This window comes from Rhinoderma darwinii, chromosome 1 (assembly GCF_050947455.1).
Source record: "Rhinoderma darwinii isolate aRhiDar2 chromosome 1, aRhiDar2.hap1, whole genome shotgun sequence".
In the NCBI taxonomy this organism is placed as follows: Eukaryota; Metazoa; Chordata; class Amphibia; order Anura; family Rhinodermatidae; genus Rhinoderma; species Rhinoderma darwinii.
The window spans coordinates 264,123,103-264,140,980 of NC_134687.1; the positions used below are offsets into that span (position 1 = coordinate 264,123,103).

General features: G+C 42.0%; 78 pseudogenes; all 78 read left to right on the forward strand.

Annotated features, from left to right (window-relative positions):
• Window positions 1-56: 56 nt before the first annotated feature.
• LOC142737534 (5S ribosomal RNA) lies at window positions 57-175 on the forward strand (annotated as a pseudogene).
• Window positions 176-242: 67 nt separating this feature from the next.
• LOC142703208 (5S ribosomal RNA) lies at window positions 243-361 on the forward strand (annotated as a pseudogene).
• A 439-nt stretch (window positions 362-800) lies between these two features.
• Window positions 801-919, forward strand: LOC142737591 (5S ribosomal RNA; annotated as a pseudogene).
• A 67-nt stretch (window positions 920-986) lies between these two features.
• LOC142725196 (5S ribosomal RNA) lies at window positions 987-1,105 on the forward strand (annotated as a pseudogene).
• A 67-nt stretch (window positions 1,106-1,172) lies between these two features.
• On the forward strand, window positions 1,173-1,291 carry LOC142737592 (5S ribosomal RNA; annotated as a pseudogene).
• A 67-nt stretch (window positions 1,292-1,358) lies between these two features.
• Window positions 1,359-1,477, forward strand: LOC142732271 (5S ribosomal RNA; annotated as a pseudogene).
• A 67-nt stretch (window positions 1,478-1,544) lies between these two features.
• On the forward strand, window positions 1,545-1,663 carry LOC142711162 (5S ribosomal RNA; annotated as a pseudogene).
• A 67-nt stretch (window positions 1,664-1,730) lies between these two features.
• LOC142728700 (5S ribosomal RNA) lies at window positions 1,731-1,849 on the forward strand (annotated as a pseudogene).
• Window positions 1,850-1,916: 67 nt separating this feature from the next.
• LOC142683386 (5S ribosomal RNA) lies at window positions 1,917-2,035 on the forward strand (annotated as a pseudogene).
• A 67-nt stretch (window positions 2,036-2,102) lies between these two features.
• Window positions 2,103-2,221, forward strand: LOC142703669 (5S ribosomal RNA; annotated as a pseudogene).
• Window positions 2,222-2,288: 67 nt separating this feature from the next.
• LOC142671616 (5S ribosomal RNA) lies at window positions 2,289-2,407 on the forward strand (annotated as a pseudogene).
• A 67-nt stretch (window positions 2,408-2,474) lies between these two features.
• On the forward strand, window positions 2,475-2,593 carry LOC142737010 (5S ribosomal RNA; annotated as a pseudogene).
• A 67-nt stretch (window positions 2,594-2,660) lies between these two features.
• On the forward strand, window positions 2,661-2,779 carry LOC142672389 (5S ribosomal RNA; annotated as a pseudogene).
• A 67-nt stretch (window positions 2,780-2,846) lies between these two features.
• On the forward strand, window positions 2,847-2,965 carry LOC142708689 (5S ribosomal RNA; annotated as a pseudogene).
• A 67-nt stretch (window positions 2,966-3,032) lies between these two features.
• Window positions 3,033-3,151, forward strand: LOC142686985 (5S ribosomal RNA; annotated as a pseudogene).
• Window positions 3,152-3,218: 67 nt separating this feature from the next.
• LOC142738219 (5S ribosomal RNA) lies at window positions 3,219-3,337 on the forward strand (annotated as a pseudogene).
• A 254-nt stretch (window positions 3,338-3,591) lies between these two features.
• LOC142674333 (5S ribosomal RNA) lies at window positions 3,592-3,711 on the forward strand (annotated as a pseudogene).
• Window positions 3,712-3,778: 67 nt separating this feature from the next.
• On the forward strand, window positions 3,779-3,897 carry LOC142695843 (5S ribosomal RNA; annotated as a pseudogene).
• Window positions 3,898-3,972: 75 nt separating this feature from the next.
• LOC142737593 (5S ribosomal RNA) lies at window positions 3,973-4,091 on the forward strand (annotated as a pseudogene).
• Window positions 4,092-4,158: 67 nt separating this feature from the next.
• On the forward strand, window positions 4,159-4,277 carry LOC142724632 (5S ribosomal RNA; annotated as a pseudogene).
• Window positions 4,278-4,344: 67 nt separating this feature from the next.
• Window positions 4,345-4,463, forward strand: LOC142737689 (5S ribosomal RNA; annotated as a pseudogene).
• Window positions 4,464-4,530: 67 nt separating this feature from the next.
• LOC142674133 (5S ribosomal RNA) lies at window positions 4,531-4,649 on the forward strand (annotated as a pseudogene).
• Window positions 4,650-4,716: 67 nt separating this feature from the next.
• Window positions 4,717-4,835, forward strand: LOC142710974 (5S ribosomal RNA; annotated as a pseudogene).
• Window positions 4,836-4,902: 67 nt separating this feature from the next.
• LOC142687084 (5S ribosomal RNA) lies at window positions 4,903-5,021 on the forward strand (annotated as a pseudogene).
• Window positions 5,022-5,274: 253 nt separating this feature from the next.
• LOC142729398 (5S ribosomal RNA) lies at window positions 5,275-5,393 on the forward strand (annotated as a pseudogene).
• A 67-nt stretch (window positions 5,394-5,460) lies between these two features.
• On the forward strand, window positions 5,461-5,579 carry LOC142732821 (5S ribosomal RNA; annotated as a pseudogene).
• A 67-nt stretch (window positions 5,580-5,646) lies between these two features.
• On the forward strand, window positions 5,647-5,765 carry LOC142737011 (5S ribosomal RNA; annotated as a pseudogene).
• A 253-nt stretch (window positions 5,766-6,018) lies between these two features.
• On the forward strand, window positions 6,019-6,137 carry LOC142687931 (5S ribosomal RNA; annotated as a pseudogene).
• A 67-nt stretch (window positions 6,138-6,204) lies between these two features.
• LOC142703218 (5S ribosomal RNA) lies at window positions 6,205-6,323 on the forward strand (annotated as a pseudogene).
• A 439-nt stretch (window positions 6,324-6,762) lies between these two features.
• On the forward strand, window positions 6,763-6,881 carry LOC142737594 (5S ribosomal RNA; annotated as a pseudogene).
• Window positions 6,882-6,948: 67 nt separating this feature from the next.
• LOC142725162 (5S ribosomal RNA) lies at window positions 6,949-7,067 on the forward strand (annotated as a pseudogene).
• A 67-nt stretch (window positions 7,068-7,134) lies between these two features.
• Window positions 7,135-7,253, forward strand: LOC142665450 (5S ribosomal RNA; annotated as a pseudogene).
• Window positions 7,254-7,506: 253 nt separating this feature from the next.
• Window positions 7,507-7,625, forward strand: LOC142666521 (5S ribosomal RNA; annotated as a pseudogene).
• Window positions 7,626-7,692: 67 nt separating this feature from the next.
• Window positions 7,693-7,811, forward strand: LOC142738174 (5S ribosomal RNA; annotated as a pseudogene).
• A 67-nt stretch (window positions 7,812-7,878) lies between these two features.
• On the forward strand, window positions 7,879-7,997 carry LOC142668677 (5S ribosomal RNA; annotated as a pseudogene).
• A 67-nt stretch (window positions 7,998-8,064) lies between these two features.
• LOC142708700 (5S ribosomal RNA) lies at window positions 8,065-8,183 on the forward strand (annotated as a pseudogene).
• Window positions 8,184-8,250: 67 nt separating this feature from the next.
• On the forward strand, window positions 8,251-8,369 carry LOC142688129 (5S ribosomal RNA; annotated as a pseudogene).
• A 67-nt stretch (window positions 8,370-8,436) lies between these two features.
• On the forward strand, window positions 8,437-8,555 carry LOC142737449 (5S ribosomal RNA; annotated as a pseudogene).
• Window positions 8,556-8,809: 254 nt separating this feature from the next.
• Window positions 8,810-8,929, forward strand: LOC142708464 (5S ribosomal RNA; annotated as a pseudogene).
• A 67-nt stretch (window positions 8,930-8,996) lies between these two features.
• Window positions 8,997-9,115, forward strand: LOC142702669 (5S ribosomal RNA; annotated as a pseudogene).
• Window positions 9,116-9,182: 67 nt separating this feature from the next.
• LOC142714050 (5S ribosomal RNA) lies at window positions 9,183-9,301 on the forward strand (annotated as a pseudogene).
• A 67-nt stretch (window positions 9,302-9,368) lies between these two features.
• Window positions 9,369-9,487, forward strand: LOC142735848 (5S ribosomal RNA; annotated as a pseudogene).
• Window positions 9,488-10,112: 625 nt separating this feature from the next.
• Window positions 10,113-10,231, forward strand: LOC142733550 (5S ribosomal RNA; annotated as a pseudogene).
• Window positions 10,232-10,298: 67 nt separating this feature from the next.
• On the forward strand, window positions 10,299-10,417 carry LOC142737019 (5S ribosomal RNA; annotated as a pseudogene).
• A 67-nt stretch (window positions 10,418-10,484) lies between these two features.
• LOC142690174 (5S ribosomal RNA) lies at window positions 10,485-10,603 on the forward strand (annotated as a pseudogene).
• A 67-nt stretch (window positions 10,604-10,670) lies between these two features.
• Window positions 10,671-10,789, forward strand: LOC142693489 (5S ribosomal RNA; annotated as a pseudogene).
• Window positions 10,790-10,856: 67 nt separating this feature from the next.
• LOC142684307 (5S ribosomal RNA) lies at window positions 10,857-10,975 on the forward strand (annotated as a pseudogene).
• A 67-nt stretch (window positions 10,976-11,042) lies between these two features.
• LOC142702010 (5S ribosomal RNA) lies at window positions 11,043-11,161 on the forward strand (annotated as a pseudogene).
• Window positions 11,162-11,599: 438 nt separating this feature from the next.
• On the forward strand, window positions 11,600-11,718 carry LOC142698098 (5S ribosomal RNA; annotated as a pseudogene).
• Window positions 11,719-12,157: 439 nt separating this feature from the next.
• On the forward strand, window positions 12,158-12,276 carry LOC142694042 (5S ribosomal RNA; annotated as a pseudogene).
• Window positions 12,277-12,343: 67 nt separating this feature from the next.
• On the forward strand, window positions 12,344-12,462 carry LOC142728214 (5S ribosomal RNA; annotated as a pseudogene).
• A 67-nt stretch (window positions 12,463-12,529) lies between these two features.
• LOC142694053 (5S ribosomal RNA) lies at window positions 12,530-12,648 on the forward strand (annotated as a pseudogene).
• Window positions 12,649-12,715: 67 nt separating this feature from the next.
• On the forward strand, window positions 12,716-12,834 carry LOC142728225 (5S ribosomal RNA; annotated as a pseudogene).
• A 67-nt stretch (window positions 12,835-12,901) lies between these two features.
• On the forward strand, window positions 12,902-13,020 carry LOC142736947 (5S ribosomal RNA; annotated as a pseudogene).
• Window positions 13,021-13,087: 67 nt separating this feature from the next.
• Window positions 13,088-13,206, forward strand: LOC142673106 (5S ribosomal RNA; annotated as a pseudogene).
• Window positions 13,207-13,466: 260 nt separating this feature from the next.
• Window positions 13,467-13,585, forward strand: LOC142666876 (5S ribosomal RNA; annotated as a pseudogene).
• Window positions 13,586-13,652: 67 nt separating this feature from the next.
• On the forward strand, window positions 13,653-13,771 carry LOC142702971 (5S ribosomal RNA; annotated as a pseudogene).
• Window positions 13,772-13,838: 67 nt separating this feature from the next.
• LOC142735643 (5S ribosomal RNA) lies at window positions 13,839-13,957 on the forward strand (annotated as a pseudogene).
• Window positions 13,958-14,209: 252 nt separating this feature from the next.
• Window positions 14,210-14,328, forward strand: LOC142698142 (5S ribosomal RNA; annotated as a pseudogene).
• A 67-nt stretch (window positions 14,329-14,395) lies between these two features.
• On the forward strand, window positions 14,396-14,514 carry LOC142672103 (5S ribosomal RNA; annotated as a pseudogene).
• A 67-nt stretch (window positions 14,515-14,581) lies between these two features.
• On the forward strand, window positions 14,582-14,700 carry LOC142686067 (5S ribosomal RNA; annotated as a pseudogene).
• A 67-nt stretch (window positions 14,701-14,767) lies between these two features.
• LOC142686853 (5S ribosomal RNA) lies at window positions 14,768-14,886 on the forward strand (annotated as a pseudogene).
• Window positions 14,887-14,953: 67 nt separating this feature from the next.
• On the forward strand, window positions 14,954-15,072 carry LOC142694097 (5S ribosomal RNA; annotated as a pseudogene).
• Window positions 15,073-15,139: 67 nt separating this feature from the next.
• Window positions 15,140-15,258, forward strand: LOC142735559 (5S ribosomal RNA; annotated as a pseudogene).
• A 67-nt stretch (window positions 15,259-15,325) lies between these two features.
• Window positions 15,326-15,444, forward strand: LOC142676751 (5S ribosomal RNA; annotated as a pseudogene).
• Window positions 15,445-15,511: 67 nt separating this feature from the next.
• On the forward strand, window positions 15,512-15,630 carry LOC142704640 (5S ribosomal RNA; annotated as a pseudogene).
• A 67-nt stretch (window positions 15,631-15,697) lies between these two features.
• LOC142714056 (5S ribosomal RNA) lies at window positions 15,698-15,816 on the forward strand (annotated as a pseudogene).
• A 67-nt stretch (window positions 15,817-15,883) lies between these two features.
• LOC142729288 (5S ribosomal RNA) lies at window positions 15,884-16,002 on the forward strand (annotated as a pseudogene).
• Window positions 16,003-16,069: 67 nt separating this feature from the next.
• LOC142685373 (5S ribosomal RNA) lies at window positions 16,070-16,188 on the forward strand (annotated as a pseudogene).
• Window positions 16,189-16,255: 67 nt separating this feature from the next.
• On the forward strand, window positions 16,256-16,374 carry LOC142706495 (5S ribosomal RNA; annotated as a pseudogene).
• Window positions 16,375-16,441: 67 nt separating this feature from the next.
• Window positions 16,442-16,560, forward strand: LOC142689666 (5S ribosomal RNA; annotated as a pseudogene).
• A 67-nt stretch (window positions 16,561-16,627) lies between these two features.
• LOC142714063 (5S ribosomal RNA) lies at window positions 16,628-16,746 on the forward strand (annotated as a pseudogene).
• A 67-nt stretch (window positions 16,747-16,813) lies between these two features.
• On the forward strand, window positions 16,814-16,932 carry LOC142714074 (5S ribosomal RNA; annotated as a pseudogene).
• Window positions 16,933-16,999: 67 nt separating this feature from the next.
• LOC142729409 (5S ribosomal RNA) lies at window positions 17,000-17,118 on the forward strand (annotated as a pseudogene).
• Window positions 17,119-17,185: 67 nt separating this feature from the next.
• On the forward strand, window positions 17,186-17,304 carry LOC142674816 (5S ribosomal RNA; annotated as a pseudogene).
• Window positions 17,305-17,371: 67 nt separating this feature from the next.
• Window positions 17,372-17,490, forward strand: LOC142677503 (5S ribosomal RNA; annotated as a pseudogene).
• A 67-nt stretch (window positions 17,491-17,557) lies between these two features.
• Window positions 17,558-17,676, forward strand: LOC142685384 (5S ribosomal RNA; annotated as a pseudogene).
• Window positions 17,677-17,743: 67 nt separating this feature from the next.
• On the forward strand, window positions 17,744-17,862 carry LOC142706506 (5S ribosomal RNA; annotated as a pseudogene).
• The last annotated feature ends 16 nt before the right edge of the window (window positions 17,863-17,878 follow it).

A 17,878-nucleotide genomic window follows, 5' to 3' on the forward strand; every position in this document is an offset into this window, starting at 1 on the left:
CGTTTAGATTTTGTTTCACAATAGATTAAATAGGACTATGGATTAAAGCATTTAACGTCAATGGCCATTCTAAGCTCAATGTGCCTGCTCTCGTCAGAACGCAGCAGTTACACAGCTTAAGGCCTCGCTAGTACCAGTGTGGGAGACTGTCTGGGAATCCGTGGTGCGGTTGACTTTTTATTATGTTGTTTAGATTTTGTTTCACAATAGATTAAATAGGACTATGGATTAAGGCTTTTAATGTCAATGGCCATTCTAAGCTGTATGTGCCTGCTCTGGTCAGAACGCAGCAGTTACACAGCTTAAGGCCTCGCTAGTACCAGTGTGGGAGACTGTCTGGGAATCCGTGGTGCAGTTGAATTTTTATTGTGTCGTTTAGATTTTGTTTCACAATCGATTAAAAAGGACTATGGATTAAAGCCTTTAATGTCAATGGCCATTCTAAGCTGAATGTCCCTGCTCTTGTTAGATCGCAGAAGTTACACAGCTTAACGCCTCGCTAGTACCATTGTGGGAGACTGTCTGGGAATCCGTGGTGCGGTTGACTTTTTATTATGTCGTTTAGATTTTGTTTCACAATAGATTAAATAGGACTATGGATTAAAGCATTTAACGTCAATGGCTATTCTAAGCTGAATGTGCCTCCTCTCGTCAGATCGCAGAAGTTACACAGCTTAAGGCCTCGCTAGTACCAGTGTGGGAGACTGTCTGGGAATCCGTGGTGCGGTTGAATTTTTATTATGTCGTTTAGATTTTGTTTCACAATCGATTAAAAAGGACTATGGATTAAAGCATTTAATGTCAATGGCCATTCTAAGCTGAATGTGCCTGCTCTCGTCAGATCGCAGAAGTTACACAGCTTAAGGCCTCGCTAGTACCAGTGTGGGAGACTGTCTGGGAATCCGTAGTGCGGTTGACTTTTTATTATGTCGTTTAGATTTTGTTTCACAATCGATTAAAAAGGACTATGGATTAAAGCATTCAATGTCAATGGTCATTCTAAGCTGAATGTGCCTGCTCTCGTCAGATCGCAGAAGTTACACAGCTTAAGGCCTCGCTAGTACCAGTGTGGGAGACTGTCTGGGAATCCGTGGTGCGGTTGACTTTTTATTATGTCGTTTAGATTTTGTTTCACAATCGATTAAAAAGGACTATGGATTAAAGCATTTAATGTCAATGGCCATTCTAAGCTGAATGTGCCTGCTCTCGTCAGATCGCAGAAGTTACACAGCTTAAGGCCTCGCTAGTACCAGTGTGGGAGACTGTCTGGGAATCCGTAGTGCGGTTGACTTTTTATTATGTCGTTTAGATTTTGTTTCACAATCGATTAAAAAGGACTATGGATTAAAGCATTCAATGTCAATGGTCATTCTAAGCTGAATGTGCCTGCTCTCGTCAGATCGCAGAAGTTACACAGCTTAAGGCCTCGCTAGTACCAGTTTGGGAGACTGTCTGGGAATCCGTGGTGCGGTTGACTTCTTATTATGTCGTTTAGATTTTGTTTCACAATAGATTAAATAGGACTATGGATTGAAGCATTTATCGTCAATGGCCATTCTAAGCTGAATGTGCATGCTCTCGTCAGAACGCAGAAGTTACACGGCTTAAGGCCTCGCTAGTACCAGTGTGGGAGACTGTCTGTGAATCCGTGGTGCGGTTGAATTTTTATTATGTCGTTTAGATTTTGTTTCACAATCGATTAAAAAGGACTATGGATTAAAGCATTTAATGTCAATGGCCATTCTAAGCTGAATGTGCCTGCTCTCGTCAGACCGCAGAAGTTACACAGCTTAAGGCCTCGCTAGTACCAGTGTGGGAGACTGTCTGGGAATCCGTGGTGCGGTTGACTTTTTATTATGTCGTTTAGATTTTGTTTCACAATCGATTAAAAAGGACTATGGATTAAAGCATTTAATGGCAATGGCCATTCTAAGCTGAATGTGCCTGCTCTCGTCAGATCGCAGAAGTTACACAGCTTAAGGCTTTGCTAGTACCAGTGTGGGAGACTGTCTGGGAATCCGTGGTGCGGTTGACTTTTTATTATGTCGTTTAGATTTTGTTTCACAATAGATTAAATAGGACTATGGATTAAAGCATTTAACGTCAATGGCCATTCTAAGCTGATTGTGCCTGCTCTCGTCAGAACGCAGAAGTTACACAGCTTAAGGCCTCGCTAGTACCAGTGTGGGAAACTGTCTGGGAATCCGTGGTGCGGATGAATTTTTATTATGTCGTTTAGATTTTGTTTCACAATCGATTAAAAAGGACTATGTATTAAAGCATTTAATGTCAATGGCCATTCAAAGCTGAATGTCCCTGTTCTCGTCAGATCGCAGAAGTTACACAGCTTAAGGCCTCGCTAGTACCAGTGTGGGAGACTGTCTGGGAATACGTGGTGCGGTTGACTTTTTATTATGTTGTTTAGATTTTGTTTCACAATAAATTAAATAGGACTATGGATTAAGGCTTTTAATGTCAATGGCCATTCTAAGCTGAATGTGCCTGCTCTCGTCAGATCGCAGAAGTTACACAGCTTAAGGCCTCGCTAGTACCAGTGTGGGAGACTGTCTGGGAATCCGTGGTGCGGCTGACTTTTTATTATGTCGTTTAGATTTTGTTTCACAATCGATTAAAAAGGACTATGGATTAAAGCATTTAATGTCTATGGCCATTCTAAGCTGAATGTGCCTGCTCTCGTCAGATCGCAGAAGTTACACAGCTTAAGGCCTCGCTAGTACCAGTGTGGGAGACTGTCTGGGAAACCGTGGTGCGGCTGACTTTTTATTATGTCGTTTAGATTTTGTTTCACAATAGATTAAATAGGACTATGGATTAAAGCATTTAACGTCAATGGCCATTCTAAGCTCAATGTGCCTGCTCTCGTCAGAACGCAGCAGTTACACAGCTTAAGGCCTCGCTAGTACCAGTGTGGGAGACTGTCTTGGAATCCGTGGTGCGGTTGAATTTTTATTATGTCGTTTAGATTTTGTTTCACAATCGATTAAAAAGGACTATGGATTAAAGCATTTAATGTCAATGGACATTCTAAGCTGAATGTCCCTGCTCTCGTCAGATCGCAGAAGTTACACAGCTTAAGACCTCGCTAGTACCAGTGTGGGAGACTGTCTGGGAATCCGAGGTGCGGTTGACTTTTTATTATGTTGTTTAGATTTTGTTTCACAATAGATTAAATAGGACTATGGATTAAGGCTTTTAATGTCAATGGCCATTCTAAGCTGGATGTGCCTGCTCTGGTCAGAACGCAGAAGTTACACAGCTTAAGGCCTCGCTAGTACCATTGTGGGAGACTGTCTGGGAATCCGTGGTGCGGTTGACATTTTTATTGTGTCGTTTAGATTTTGTTTCACAATCGATTAAAAAGGACTATGGATTAAAGCCTTTAATGCCAATGGCCATTCTAAGCTGAATGTCCCTGCTCTTGTTAGATCGCAGAAGTTACACAGCTTAACGCCTCGCTAGTACCAGTGTGGGAGACTGTCTGGGAATCCGTGGTGCGGTTGACTTTTTATTATGTCGTTTAGATTTTGTTTCACAATAGATTAAATAGGACTATGGATTAAAGCATTTAACGTCAATGGCCATTCTAAGCTGAATGTGCCTGCTCTCGTCGAGATCGCAGAAGTTACACAGCTTAAGGCCTCGCTAGTACCAGTGTGGGAGACTGTCTGGGAATCCGTGGTGCGGTTGAATTTTTATTATGTCGTTTAGATTTTGTTTCACAATCGATTAAAAAGGACTATGGATTAAAGCATTTAATGTCAATGGCCATTCTAAGCTGAATGTCCCTACTCTCGTCAGATCGCAGAAGTTACACAGCTTAAGGCCTCGCTAGTACCAGTGTGGGAGACTGTCTGGGAATCCGTGGTGCGGTTGCCTTTTTATTATGTCGTTTAGATTTTGTTTCACAATCGATTAAAAAGGACTATGGATTAAAGGATTAAAGCATTTAATGTCAATGGCCATTCTAAGCTGAATGTGCCTGCTCTCGTCAGATCGCAGAAGTTACACAGCTTAAGGCCTCGCTAGTACCAGTGTGGGAGACTGTCTGGGAATCCGTAGTGCGGTTGACTTTTTATTATGTCGTTTAGATTTTGTTTCACAATCGATTAAAAAGGACTATGGATTAAAGCATTTAATGTCAATGGCCATTCTAAGCTGAATGTGCCTGCTCTCGTCAGATCGCAGAAGTTACACAGCTTAAGGCCTCGCTAGTACCAGTTTGGGAGACTGTCTGGGAATCCGTGGTGCGGTTGACTTTTTATTATGGCGTTTAGATTTTGTTTCACAATCGATTAAAAAGGACTATGGATTAAAGCATTTAATGTCAATGGCCATTCTAAGCTGAATGTGCCTGCTCTCGTTAGATCACAGAAATTACACAGCTTAAGGCCTCGCTAGTACCAGTGTGGGAGACTGTCTGGGAATCCGTGGTGCGGTTGACTTCTTATTATGTCGTTTAGATTTTGTTTCACAATAGATTAAATAGGACTATGGATTAAAGCATTTATCGTCAATGGCCATTCTAAGCTGAATGTGCATGCTCTCGTCAGAATGCAGAAGTTACACAGCTTAAGGCCTCGCTAGTACCAGTGTGGGAGACTGTCTGGGAATCCGTGGTGCGGTTGACTTTTTATTATGTTGTTTAGCTTTTGTTTCACAATAGATTAAATAGGACTATGGATTAAGGCTTTTAATGTCAATGGCCATTCTAAGCTGAATGTGCCTGCTCTCGTCAGATTGCAGAAGTTACACAGCTTAAGCCCTCGCTAGTACCAGTGTGGGAGATTGTCTGGGAATCCGTGGTGCGGTTGACTTTTTATTATGTCGTTTAGATTTTGTTTCACAATCGATTAAATAGGACTATGGATTAAAGCATTTAACGTCAATGGCCATTCTAAGCTGAATGTGCATGCTCTCGTCAGATCGCAGAAGTTACACAGCTTAAGGCCTCGCTAGTACCAGTGTGGGAGACTGTCTGGGAATCCGTGGTGCGGTTGAATTTTTATTATGTCGTTTAGATTTTGTTTCACAATCGATTAAAAAGGACTATGGATTAACCCATTTAATGTCAATGCCCATTCTAAGCTGAATGTCCATGCTCTCGTCAGATCGCAGAAGTTACACAGCTTAATGCCTCGCTAGTACCAGTGTGGGAGACTGTCTGTGAATCCGTGGTGCGGTTGACTTTTTATTATGTCGTTTAGATTTTGTTTCACAATCGATTAAAAAGGACTATGGATTAAAGCATTTAATGTCAATGGCCATTCTAAGCTGAATGTGCCTGCTCTCGTCAGATCGCAGAAGTTACACAGCTTAAGGCCTCGCTAGTACCAGTGTGGGAGACTTTCTGGGAATCCGTGGTGTGGTTGACTTTTTATTATGTCGTTTAGATTTTGTTTCACAATCGATTAAAAAGGACTATGGATTAAAGCATTTAATGTCAATGGCCATTCTAAGCTGAATGTGCCTGCTCTCGTCAGATCGCAGAAGTTACACAGCTTAAGGCCTCGCTAGTACCAGTGTGGGAGACTGTCTGGGAATCCGTGGTGTGGTTGACTTTTTATTATGTCGTTTAGATTTTGTTTCACAATCGATTAAAAAGGACTATGGATTAAAGCATTTAATGTCAATGGCCATTCTAAGCTGAATGTGCCTGCTCTCGTCAGATCGCAGAAGTTACACAGCTTAAGGCCTCGCTAGTACCAGTGTGGGAGACTGTCTGGGAATCCGTGGTGCGGCTGACTTTTTATTATGTCGTTTAGATTTTGTTTCACAATAGATTAAATAGGACTATGGATTAAAGCATTTAACGTCAATGGCCATTCTAAGCTCAATGTGCCTGCTCTCGTCAGAACGCAGCAGTTACACAGCTTAAGGCCTCGCTAGTACCAGTGTGGGAGACTGTCTTGGAATCCGTGGCGCGGTTGAATTTTTATTATGTCGTTTAGATTTTGTTTCACAATCGATTAAAAAGGACTATGGATTAAAGCATTTAATGTCAATGGACATTCTAAGCTGAATGTCCCTGCTCTCGTCAGATCGCAGAAGTTACACAGCTTAAGACCTCGCTAGTACCAGTGTGGGAGACTGTCTGGGAATCCGTGGTGCGGTTGACTTTTTATTATGTTGTTTAGATTTTGTTTCACAATAGATTAAATAGGACTATGGATTAAGGCTTTTAATGTCAATGGCCATTCTAAGCTGTATGTGCCTGCTCTGGTCAGAACGCAGCAGTTACACAGCTTAAGGCCTCGCTAGTACCAGTGTGGGAGACTGTCTGGGAATCCGTGGTGCAGTTGAATTTTTATTGTGTCGTTTAGATTTTGTTTCACAATCGATTAAAAAGGACTATGGATTAAAGCCTTTAATGTCAATGGCCATTCTAAGCTGAATGTCCCTGCTCTTGTTAGATCGCAGAAGTTACACAGCTTAACGCCTCGCTAGTACCAGTGTGGGAGACTGTCTGGGAATCCGTGGTGCGGTTGACTTTTTATTATGTCGTTTAGATTTTGTTTCACAATAGATTAAATAGGACTATGGATTAAAGCATTTAACGTCAATGGCTATTCTAAGCTGAATGTGCCTCCTCTCGTCAGATCGCAGAAGTTACACAGCTTAAGGCCTCGCTAGTACCAGTGTGGGAGACTGTCTGGGAATCCGTGGTGCGGTTGAATTTTTATTATGTCGTTTAGATTTTGTTTCACAATCGATTAAAAAGGACTATGGATTAAAGCATTTAATGTCAATGGCCATTCTAAGCTGAATGTGCCTGCTCTCGTCAGATCGCAGAAGTTACACAGCTTAAGGCCTCGCTAGTACCAGTGTGGGAGACTGTCTGGGAATCCGTAGTGCGGTTGACTTTTTATTATGTCGTTTAGATTTTGTTTCACAATCGATTAAAAAGGACTATGGATTAAAGCATTCAATGTCAATGGTCATTCTAAGCTGAATGTGCCTGCTCTCGTCAGATCGCAGAAGTTACACAGCTTAAGGCCTCGCTAGTACCAGTGTGGGAGACTGTCTGGGAATCCGTGGTGCGGTTGACTTCTTATTATGTTGTTTAGCTTTTTTTTCACAATAAATTAAATAGGACTATGGATTAAGGCTTTTAATGTCAATGGCCATTCTAAGCTGAATGTGCCTGCTCTCGTCAGATCGCAGAAGTTACACAGCTTAAGGCCGCGCTAGTACCAGTGTGGGAGACTGTCTGGGAATCCGTGGTGTGGTTAACTTTTTATTATGTCGTTTAGATTTTGTTTCACAATCGATTAAAAAGGACTATGGATTAAAGCATTTGATGTCAATGGCCATTCTAAGCTGAATGTGCAAGCTCTCGTTAGATTGCAGAAGTTACACAGCTTAACGCCTCGCTAGTACCAGTGTGGGAGACTGTCTGGGAATCCGTGGTGCGGTTGACTTTTTATTATGTCGTTTACATTTTGTTTCACAATAGATTAAATAGGACTATGGAGTAAAGCATTTAACGTCAATGGCCATTCTAAGCTGAATGTGCCTGCTCTCGTCAGATCGCAGAAGTTACACAGCTTAAGGCCTCGCTAGTACCAGTGTGGGAGACTGTCTGGGAATCCGTGGTGTGGTTGAATTTTTATTATGTCGTTTAGATTTTGTTTCACAGTCGATTAAAAAGGACTATGGATTAAAGCATTTGATGTCAATGGCCATTCTAAGCTGAATGTCCCTGCTCTCGTCAGATCACAGAAGTTACACAGCTTAAGGCCTCGCTAGTACCAGTGTGGGAGACTGTCTGGGAATCCGTGGTGCGGTTGACTTTATATTATGTTGTTTAGATTTTGTTTCACAATCGATTAAAAAGGACTATGGATTAAAGCATTTAATGTCTATGGCCATTCTAAGCTGAATGTGCCTGCTCTCGTCAGATCGCAGAAGTTACACAGCTTAAGGCCTCGCTAGTACCAGTGTGGGAGACTGTCTGGGAATCCGTGGTGCGGCTGACTTTTTATTATGTCGTTTAGATTTTGTTTCACAATAGATTAAATAGGACTATGGATTAAAGCATTTAACGTCAATGGCCATTCTAAGCTCAATGTGCCTGCTCTCGTCAGAACGCAGCAGTTACACAGCTTAAGGCCTCGCTAGTACCAGTGTGGGAGACTGTCTTGGAATCCGTGGTGCGGTTGAATTTTTATTATGTCGTTTAGATTTTGTTTCACAATCGATTAAAAAGGACTATGGATTAAAGCATTTAATGTCAATGGACATTCTAAGCTGAATGTCCCTGCTCTCGTCAGATCGCAGAAGTTACACAGCTTAAGACCTCGCTAGTACCAGTGTGGGAGACTGTCTGGGAATCCGTGGTGCGGTTGACTTTTTATTATGTTGTTTAGATTTTGTTTCACAATAGATTAAATAGGACTATGGATTAAGGCTTTTAATGTCAATGGCCATTCTAAGCTGAATGTGCCTGCTCTGGTCAGAACGCAGAAGTTACACAGCTTAAGGCCTCGCTAGTACCAGTGTGGGAGACTGTCTGGGAATCCGTGGTGCGGTTGACATTTTTATTGTGTCGTTTAGATTTTGTTTCACAATCGATTAAAAAGGACTATGGATTAAAGCCTTTAATGTCAATGGCCATTCTAAGCTGAATGTCCCTGCTCTTGTTAGATCGCAGAAGTTACACAGCTTAACGCCTCGCTAGTACCAGTGTGGGAGACTGTCTGGGAATCCGCGGTGCGGTTGACTTTTTATTATGTCGTTTAGATTTTGTTTCACAATAGATTAAATAGGACTATGGATTAAAGCATTTAACGTCAATGGCCATTCTAAGCTGAATGTGCCTGCTCTCGTCGAGATCGCAGAAGTTACACAGCTTAAGGCCTCGCTAGTACCAGTGTGGGAGACTGTCTGGGAATCCATGGTGCGGTTGAATATTTATTATGTCGTTTAGATTTTGTTTCACAATCGATTAAAAAGGACTATGGATTAAAGCATTTAATGTCAATGGCCATTCTTAGCTGAATGTCCCTACTCTCGTCAGATCGCAGAAGTTACACAGCTTAAGGCCTCGCTAGTACCAGTGTGGGAGACTGTCTGGGAATCCGTGGTGCGGTTGCCTTTTTATTATGTCGTTTAGATTTTGTTTCACAATCGATTAAAAAGGACTATGGATTAAAGCATTTAATGTCAATGGCCATTCTAAGCTGAATGTGCCTGCTCTCGTCAGATCGCAGAAGTTACACAGCTTAAGGCCTCGCTAGTACCAGTGTGGGAGACTGTCTGGGAATCCGTGGTGCGGTTGACTTCTTATTATGTCGTTTAGATTTTTTTTCACAATAGATTAAATAGGACTATGGATTAAGGCATTTATCGTCAATGGCCATTCTAAGCTGAATGTGCATGCTCTCGTCAGAACGCAGAAATTACACAGCTTAAGGCCTCGCTAGTACCAGTGTGGGAGACTGTCTGGGAATCCGTGGTGCGGTTGACTTTTTATTATGTTGTTTAGCTTTTGTTTCACAATAGATTAAATAGGACTATGGATTAAGGCTTTTAATGTCAATGGCCATTCTAAGCTGAATGTGCCTGCTCTCGTCAGATCGCAGAAGTTACACAGCTTAATCCCTCGCTAGTACCAGTGTGGGAGGTTGTCTGGGAATCCGTGGTGCGGTTGACTTTTTATTATGTCGTTTAGATTTTGTTTCACAATCGATTAAATAGGACTATGGATTAAAGCATTTAACGTCAATGGCCATTCTAAGCTGAATGTGCATGCTCTTGTCAGATCGTAGAAGTTACACAGCTTAAGGCCTCGCTAGTACCAGTGTGGGAGACTGTCTGGGAATCCGTGGTGCGGTTGAATTTTTATTATGTCGTTTAGATTTTGTTTCACAATCGATTAAAAAGGACTATGGATTAAGGCATTTAATGTCAATGCCCATTCTAAGCTGAATGTCCATGCTCTCGTCAGATCGCAGAAGTTACACAGCTTAAGGCCTCGCTAGTACCAGTGTGGGAGACTGTCTGTGAATCCGTGGTGCGGTTGACTTTTTATTATGTCGTTTAGATTTTGTTTCACAATCGATTAAAAAGGACTATGGATTAAAGCATTTAAAGTCAATGGCCATTCTAAGCTGAATGTGCCTGCTCTCGTCAGATCGCAGAAGTTACACAGCTTAAGGCCTCGCTAGTACCAGTGTGGGAGACTGTCTGGGAATCCGTGGTGTGGTTGACTTTTTATTATGTCGTTTAGATTTTGTTTCACAATCGATTAAAAAGGACTATGGATTAAAGCATTTAATGTCAATGGCCATTCTAAGCTGAATGTGCCTGCTCTCGTCAGATCGCAGAAGTTACACAGCTTAAGGCCTCGCTAGTACCAGTGTGGGAGACTGTCTGGGAATCCGTGGTGCGGCTGACTTTTTATTATGTCGTTTAGATTTTGTTTCACAATAGATTAAATAGGACTATGGATTAAAGCATTTAACGTCAATGGCCATTCTAAGCTCAATGTGCCTGCTCTCGTCAGAACGCAGCAGTTACACAGCTTAAGGCCTCGCTAGTACCAGTGTGGGAGACTGTCTGGGAATCCGTGGTGCGGCTGACTTTTTATTATGTCGTTTAGATTTTGTTTCACAATCGATTAAAAAGGACTATGGATTAAAGCATTTAATGTCAATGGCCATTCTAAGCTGAATGTGCCTGCTCTCGTCAGATCGCAGAAGTTACACAGCTTAAGGCCTCGCTAGTACCAGTGTGGGAGACTGTCTTGGAATCCGTGGCGCGGTTGAATTTTTATTATGTCGTTTAGATTTTGTTTCACAATCGATTAAAAAGGACTATGGATTAAAGCATTTAATGTCAATGGACATTCTAAGCTGAATGTCCCTGCTCTCGTCAGATCGCAGAAGTTACACAGCTTAAGACCTCGCTAGTACCAGTGTGGGAGACTGTCTGGGAAAACGTGGTGCGGTTGACTTTTTATAATGTTGTTTAGATTTTGTTTCACAATAGATTAAATAGGACTATGGATTAAGGCTTTTAATGTCAATGGCCATTCTAAGCTGTATGTGCCTGCTCTGGTCAGAACGCAGCAGTTACACAGCTTAAGGCCTCGCTAGTACCAGTGTGGGAGACTGTCTGGGAATCCGTGGTGCGGTTGAATTTTTATTGTGTCGTTTAGATTTTGTTTCACAATCGATTAAAAAGGACTATGGATTAAAGCCTTTAATGTCAATGGCCATTCTAAGCTGAATGTCCCTGCTCTTGTTAGATCGCAGAAGTTACACAGCTTAACGCCTCGCTAGTACCAGTGTGGGAGACTGTCTGGGAATCCGTGGTGCGGTTGACTTTTTATTATGTCGTTTAGATTTTGTTTTACAATAGATTAAATAGGACTATGGATTAAAGCATTTAACGTCAATGGCTATTCTAAGCTGAATGTGCCTGCTCTCGTCAGATCGCAGAAGTTACACAGCTTAACGCCTCGCTAGTACCAGTGTGAGAGACTGTCTGGGAATCCGTGGTGCGGTTGACTTTTATTATGTCGTTTAGATTTTGTTTCACAATCGATTAAAAAGGACTATGGATTAAAGCATTTAATGTCAATGGCCATTCTAAGCTGAATGTCCCTGTTCTCGTCAGATAGCAGAAGTTACACAGCTTAAGGCCTCGCTAGTACCAGTGTGGGAGACTGTCTGGGAATCCGTGGTGCGGTTGATTTTTTATTATGTCGTTTAGATTTTGTTTCACAATAGATTAAATAGGACTATGGATTAAAGCATTTAACGTCAATGGCCATTCTAAGCTGAATGTGCCTGCTCTCGTCAGCTCGCAGAAGTTACACAGCTTAAGGCCTCGCTAGTACCAGTGTGGGAGACTGTCTGGGTATCCGTGGTGCGGTTGAATTTTTATTATGTTGTTTAGATTTTGTTTCACAATCGATTAAAAAGGACTATGGATTAAAGCATTTAATGTCAATGGCCATTCTAAGCTGAATGTGCCTGCTCTCGTCAGATCGCAGAAGTTACACTGCTTAAAGCCTCGCTAGTACCAGTGTGGGAGACTGTCTGGGATACCGTGGTGCGGTTGACTTTTTATTATGTTGTTTAGATTTTGTTTCACAATAGATTAAATAGGACTATGGATTAAGGCTTTTAATGTCAATGGCCATTCTAAGCTGAATGTGCCTGCTCTCGTTAGATCGCAGAAGTTACACAGCTTAAGGCCTCGCTAGTACCAGTGTGGGAGACTGTCTGGGTATCCGTGGTGCGGTTGAATTTTTATTATGTCGTTTAGATTTTGTTTCACAATCGATTAAAAAGGACTATGGATTAAAGCATTTAATGTCAATGGCCATTCTAAGCTGAATGTCCCTGCTCTCGTCAGATCGCAGAAGTTACACAGCTTAAGGCCTCGCTAGTACCAGTGTGGGAGACTGTCTGGGAATCCGTGGTGCGGTTGACTTTTTATTATGTTGTTTAGATTTTGTTTCACAATAGATTAAATAGGACTATGGATTAAGGCTTTTAATGTCAATGGCCATTCTAAGCTGAATGTGCCTGCTCTCGTTAGATCGCAGAAGTTACACAGCTTAAGGCCTCGCTAGTACCAGTGTGGGAGACTGTCTGGGTATCCGTGGTGCGGTTGAATTTTTATTATGTCGTTTAGATTTTGTTTCACAATCGATTAAAAAGGACTATGGATTAAAGCATTTAATGTCAATGGCCATTCTAAGCTGAATGTCCCTGCTCTCGTCAGATCGCAGAAGTTACACAGCTTAAGGCCTCGCTAGTACCAGTGTGGGAGACTGTCTGGGAATCCGTGGTGCGGTTGACTTTTTATTATGTCGTTTAGATTTTGTTTCACAATCGATTAAAAAGGACTATGGATTAAAGCATTTAATGTCAATGGCCATTCTAAGCTGAATGTGCCTGCTCTCGTCAGATCACAGAAGTTACACAGCTTAAGGCCTCGCTAGTACCAGTGTGGGAGACTGTCTGGGAATCCGTGGTGCGGTTGACTTTTTATTATGTCGTTTAGATTATGTTTCACAATAGATTAAATAGGACTATGGATTAAGGCATTTAACGTCAATGGCCATTCTAAGCTGAATGTGCCTGCTCTCGTCAGAACGCAGAAGTTACACAGCTTAAGGCCTCGCTAGTACCAGTGTGGGAGACTGTCTGGGTATCCGTGGTGCGGTTGAATTTTTATTATGTCGTTTAGATTTTGTTTCACAATCGATTAAAAAGGACTATGGATTAAAGCATTTAATGTCAATGGCTATTCTAAACTGAATGTCCCTGCTCTCGTCAGATCTCAGATCTCAGAGGTTACACAGCTTAAGGCCTCGCTAGTACCAGTGTGGGAGACTGTCTGGGAATCCGTGGTGCGGTTGACTTTTTATTATGTCGTTTAGATTTTGTTTCACAATCGATTAAAAAGGACTATGGATTAAAGCATTTAATGTCAATGGCCATTCTAAGCTGAGTGTGCCTGCTCTCGTCAGATCGCAGAAGTTACACAGCTTAAGGCCTCGCTAGTACCAGTGTGGGAGACTGTCTGGGAATCCGTGGTGCGGTTGAATTTTTATTATGTCGTTTAGATTTTGTTTCACAATCGATTAAATAGGACTATGGATTAAAGCATTTAATGTCAATGGCTATTCTAAACTGAATGTCCCTGCTCTCGTCAGATCTCAGAAGTTACACAGCTTAAGGCCTCGCTAGTACCAGTGTGGGAGACTGTCTGGGAATCCGTGGTGCGGTTGACTTTTTATTATGTCGTTTAGATTTTGTTTCACAATCGATTAAAAAGGACTATGGATTAAAGCATTTAATGTCAATGGCCATTCTAAGCTGAATGTGCCTGCTCTCGTCAGATCGCAGAAGTTACACAGCTTAAGGCCTCGCTAGTACCAGTGTGGGTGACTGTCTGGGAATCCGTGGTGCGGTTGACTTTTTATTATGTTGTTTAGATTTTGTTTCACAATAGATTAAATAGGACTATGGATTAAGGCTTTTAATGTCAATGGCCATTCTAAGCTGAATGTGCCTGCTCTCGTTAGATCGCAGAAGTTACACAGCTTAACGCCTCGCTAGTACCAGTGTGAGAGACTGTCTGGGAATCCGTGGTGCGGTTGACTTTTATTATGTCGTTTAGATTTTGTTTCACAATCGATTAAAAAGGACTATGGATTAAAGCATTTAATGTCAATGGCCATTCTAAGCTGAATGTCCCTGTTCTCGTCAGATAGCAGAAGTTACACAGCTTAAGGCCTCGCTAGTACCAGTGTGGGAGACTGTCTGGGAATCCGTGGTGCGGTTGATTTTTTATTATGTCGTTTAGATTTTGTTTCACAATCGATTAAAAAGGACTATGGATTAAAGCATTTAATGTCAATGGCCATTCTTAGCTGAATGTGCCTGCTCTCGTCAGATCGCAGAAGTAACACAGCTTAAGGCCTCGCTAGTACCAGTGTGGAAGACTGTCTGGGAATCCGTGGTGCGGTTGACTTTTTATTATGTCGTTTAGATTTTGTTTCACAATAGATTAAATAGGACTATGGATTAAAGCATTTAACGTCAATGGCCATTCTAAGCTGAATGTGCCTGCTCTCGTCAGATCGCAGAAGTTACACAGCTTAAGGCCTCGCTAGTACCAGTGTGGGAGACTGTCTGGGTATCCGTGGTGCGGTTGAATTTTTATTATGTCGTTTAGATTTTGTTTCACAATCGATTAAAAAGGACTATGGATTAAAGCATTTAATGTCAATGGCCATTCTAAGCTGAATGTGCCTGCTCTCGTCAGATCGCAGAAGTTACACTGCTTAAAGCCTCGCTAGTACCAGTGTGGGAGACTGTCTGGGAATCCGTGGTGCGGTTGACTTTTTATTATGTTGTTTAGATTTTGTTTCACAATAGATTAAATAGGACTATGGATTAAGGCTTTTAATGTCAATGGCCATTCTAAGCTGAATGTGCCTGCTCTCGTTAGATCGCAGAAGTTACACAGCTTAAGGCCTCGCTAGTACCAGTGTGGGAGACTGTCTGGGTATCCGTGGTGCGGTTGAATTTTTATTATGTCGTTTAGATTTTGTTTCACAATCGATTAAAAAGGACTATGGATTAAAGCATTTAATGTCAATGGCCATTCTAAGCTGAATGTCCCTGCTCTCGTCAGATCGCAGAAGTTACACAGCTTAAGGCCTCGCTAGTACCAGTGTGGGAGACTGTCTGGGAATCCGTGGTGCGGTTGGCTTTTTATTATGTTGTTTAGATTTTGTTTCACAATAGATTAAATAGGACTATGGATTAAGGCTTTTAATGTCAATGGCCATTCTAAGCTGAATGTGCCTGCTCTCGTCAGATCACAGAAGTTACACTGCTTAAGGCCTCGCTAGTACCAGTGTGGGAGACTGTCTGGGAATCCGTGGTGCGGTTGACTTTTTATTATGTCGTTTAGATTTTGTTTCACAATCGATTAAAAAGGACTATGGATTAAAGCATTTAATGTCAATGGCCATTCTAAGCTGAATGTCCCTGCTGTCGTCAGATCGCAGAAGTTACACAGCTTAAGGCCTCGCTAGTACCAGTGTGGGAGACTGTCTGGGAATCTGTGGTGCGGTTGACTTTTTGTTATGTCGTTTAGATTTTGTTTCACAATAGATTAATTAGGACTATGGATTAAAGCATTTAACGTCAATGGCCATTCTAAGCTGAATGTGCCTGCTCTCGTCAGATCGCAGAAGTTACACAGCTTAAGGCCTCGCTAGTACCAGTGTGGGAGACTGTCTGGGAATCCGTGGTGCGGTTGACTTTTTATTATGTCGTTTAGATTTTGTTTCACAATAGATTAAATAGGACTATGGATTAAAGCATTTAACGTCAATGGCCATTCTAAGCTGAATGTGCCTGCTCTCGTCAGAACGCAGAAGTTACACAGCTTAAGGCCTCGCTAGTACCAGTGTGGGAGACTGTCTGGGAATCCGTGGTGCGGTTGACTTTTTATTATGTCGTTTAGATTTTGTTTCACAATCGATTAAAAAGGACTATGGATTAAAGCATTTAATGTCAATGGCCATTCTAAGCTAAATGTGCCGGCTCTCGTCAGATCGCAGAAGTTACACAGCTTAAGGCCTCGCTAGTACCAGTGTGGGAGACTGTCTGGGAATCCGTGGTGCGGTTGACTTTTTATTATGTCGTTTAGATTTTGTTTCACAATCGATTAAAAAGGACTATGGATTAAAGCATTTAGTGTCAATGGCCATTCTAAGCTGAATGTCCCTGCTCTCTTCAGATCGCAGAAGTTAGACAGCTTAAGGCCTCGCTAGTACCAGTGTGGGAGACTGTCTGGGTATCCGTGGTGCGGTTGAATTTTTATTATGTCGTTTAGATTTTGTTTCACAATCGATTAAAAAGGACTATGGATTAAAGCATTTAATGTCAATGGCCATTCTAAGCTGAATGTGCCTGCTCTCGTCACATCGCAGAAGTTACACAGCTTAAGGCCTCGCTAGTACCAGTGTGGGAGACTGTCTGGGAATCCGTGGTGCGGTTGACTTTTTATTATGTCCTTTAGATTTTGTTTCACAATCGATTAAAAAGGACTATGGATTAAAGCATTTAATGTCAATGGCCATTCTAAGCTGAATGTGCCTGCTCTCGTCAGATCGCAGAAGTTACACAGCTTAAGGCCTCGCTAGTACCAGTGTGGGAGACTGTCTGGGAATCCGTGGTGCGGTTGACTTTTTATTATGTCGTTTAGATTTTGTTTCACAATCGATTAAAAAGGACTATGGATTAAAGCATTTAATGTCAATGGCCATTCTAAGCTGAATGTGCCTGCTCTCGTCAGATCGCAGAAGTTACACAGCTTAAGGCCTCGCTAGTACCAGTGTGGGAGACTGTCTGGGAATCCGTGGTGCGGTTGACTTTTTATTATGTCGTTTAGATTTTGTTTCACAATAGATTAAATAGGACTATGGATTAAGGCATTTAACGTCAATGGCCATTCTAAGCTGAATGTGCCTGCTCTCGTCAGAACGCAGAAGTTACACAGCTTAAGGCCTCGCTAGTACCAGTGTGGGAGACTGTCTGGGAATCCGTGGTGCGGTTGACTTTTTATTATGTCGTTTAGATTTTGTTTCACAATAGATTAAATAGGACTATGGATTAAAGCATTTAACGTCAATGGCCATTCTAAGCTGAATGTGCCTGCTCTCGTCAGAACGCAGAAGTTACACAGCTTAAGGCCTCGCTAGTACCAGTGTGGGAGACTGTCTGGGTATCCGTGGTGCAGTTGAATTTTTATTATGTCGTTTAGATTTTGTTTCACAATCGATTAAAAAGGACTATGGATTAAAGCATTTAATGTCAATGGCTATTCTAAGCTGAATGTCCCTGCTCTTGTCAGATCGCAGAAGTTACACAGCTTAAGGCCTCGCTAGTACCAGTGTGGGAGACTGTCTGGGAATCCGTGGTGCGGTTGACTTTTTATTATGTCGTTTAGATTTTGTTTCACAATCGATTAAAAAGGACTATGGATTAAAGCATTTAATGTCAATGGCCATTCTAAGCTAAATGTGCCGGCTCTCGTCAGATCGCAGAAGTTACACAGCTTAAGGCCTCGCTAGTACCAGTGTGGGAGACTGTCTGGGAATCCGTGGTGCGGTTGACTTTTTATTATGTCGTTTAGATTTTGTTTCACAATCGATTAAAAAGGACTATGGATTAAAGCATTTAATGTCAATGGCCATTCTAAGCTGAATGTCCCTGCTCTCTTCAGATCGCAGAAGTTAGACAGCTTAAGGCCTCGCTAGTACCAGTGTGGGAGACTGTCTGGGTATCCGTGGTGCGGTTGAATTTTTATTATGTCGTTT